The following is a 2136-nucleotide window of genomic DNA, read 5'->3' as shown; positions in this document are numbered from 1 at the left end:
ACTCACCTTGATGAAGTCACCGCAGTGAGGTCAGTGTCCTGCTTGACTGGGAGCGGATTAAACCTGCGGTACGTCGCTGTCACACTGGCCTCAGGGTAGCTTAAGCTTGACCGCGCGGGGCAACTCTATGTGGCTCAGCAGATTAAAATGTGTGCCATGGTGCGGGTGATGTCATGAAGTTGAGTCGAGCTCTGCACATGACCTATATTGGGTATCATCAGTCTTTCTTTGCTTTTCACATGGACTTCAGAATATACTGTCTGTTACAGGGTCAGTTCACAAATAATGGAAAAAACATATGTGTCATTTGTCTAGATTTTGCTATGAATACACTGAATTTAATAGAGATGAATGGGACTTTATTTGTGGTTTTGTTCAAGGGGTGTAAGAGTAGGGGGTATCGTGTGCTGTGCAGTAAAACCCCCTCAGGCAAAGACCTGTCCCTTTAAGTACACTGTTTTGCGGAAAGTGCTTGTTGGCTGCTATGGAAGGAAAATCCATCCTGTTTATTCCATCCAGCACATTCCAAAAATTACAAAGGTCATACTTTGTCATCTTTCTCGCAGGAAAACAGATTTGAAGGTGGAAATGACCGTGAGCTTTCTCATGAAAGTCTGTGCATGTGGGCATTCTTTGTGAGAAAAACAACAAAAGCAACTGCTAACATGGAAACTTTATCAACAATTCATTGGAATTTTTTTTTTCATTGTTATTTCTATTAGGGAAACCCCATGGACGCTTTATGGTTGTCACCATGGCGACAACACAAGGGGTGAGAGGTTGTTTTTGCAAGACATAAGATGGCTGATTGGACAGGAAAGAAAATAGTGCTATCATCATGTTTGCTTCTGATTGTTTTCCTAGAAGTTTTCAGCTTGACGATCTCTGATAATTAACCAAATGGAACCTAAAAAGGAAAATCATTGTTTGGCTGATCTGTGCACCACTTAGTAGATGGAGTCTGTGATGGGAATGTGTGTCTCCTTTCATTTTAAAATGGATGGGATGTCAGAACCTGCCTTTTCACTTCCAGTGTGTTGGTGTGTGTTCCCATTTGTAGGTTCTAGCTCAAGGACACCTGACGAAGACACCGGATTGCTGTGGGGGTATTTTGTGTACCAGTTTCGCTGTGCACTGTAAAGGTGGTAGGCCAGGTGATAACCAAAAGATGTCCGGACTCCATCCCAGATTTAACCATCTAAATTTAAGCTTCTCACCAGACTCGCACCATAAAATATTTAGTGTATGTGACCTAGAATAAATGGAGCGAAGCCTGTGAGGCAGTTCAAGCAGACAGTCAGGCAGACGCTCTGCACTGTCACTGCAACATACGTATATCAAACACACCTTAGCTTTCTATTGAATCTGTCAGTACTCTGTCTACACTCGTGCAACACTGCTGACAATATTAACCGCTACCGCTGCTGCTCAGTCCCTCATTGATCCACCTTTAGGCTCTGTCTCGAATACTACGTCCCAGTTCCTTGTAAGCAGGTTTTAGGTGACCTCGGCACAGTGTTACCGCGAGGTAAATGCTCACGTCAACATGCTAACATGCTCACTATGATAATGCTAGCATGTTGATGTTTAGCTGATATATGTATATATATGTATGATAATTAGTATATGCTATATAGCTATACCATGAGAATGGAATATGAATTAGGGAAAGCGCTTGATTTCTCCTCAGGGGGGAAGTTTATTTTATCATTTATCATCCTTCCCCAGTCTCTGCTGCGCTGACTTTGATGTATGTTTAATGGAAGTGATGAGTAGGAGCCTCGATGCCAAACATCAGCTATAAACATGGGACTACTTAATGTTTGCTCATGAGCCGGATGAATGACCTTTCTTGTTCATCCAGGAACAAAACAAACAAATCTGTGTCTTGTCAGATTTGTTGTGTAAATAAAAGTTATCATCTGTAAACAACCTGCCTTACGTAATGTTAACCTGATACAGTGTACACACCTGCAGTACAGTGTGTGCATTCAGTGTTATGACTGGTTTTTACTATGTGCTGCCTTGATAAGACATTGCTGGTGATGACTCAGACTGTGTGTGTGTGTGTGTGTGTGTGTGTGTGTGCAGTGTGTGTCACTGTCTATAGGTGTGTCCCCCCGTCTGTTTAGAGAT

Source organism: Seriola lalandi, unplaced genomic scaffold, assembly GCF_002814215.2.
Source record: "Seriola lalandi dorsalis isolate HSWRI2012SDOR001 ecotype SW California unplaced genomic scaffold, Sedor1 jcf7180002054918, whole genome shotgun sequence".
Classification (NCBI taxonomy): domain Eukaryota; kingdom Metazoa; phylum Chordata; class Actinopteri; order Carangiformes; family Carangidae; genus Seriola; species Seriola lalandi.
Note: the sequence above shows the minus strand (reverse complement) of the source record.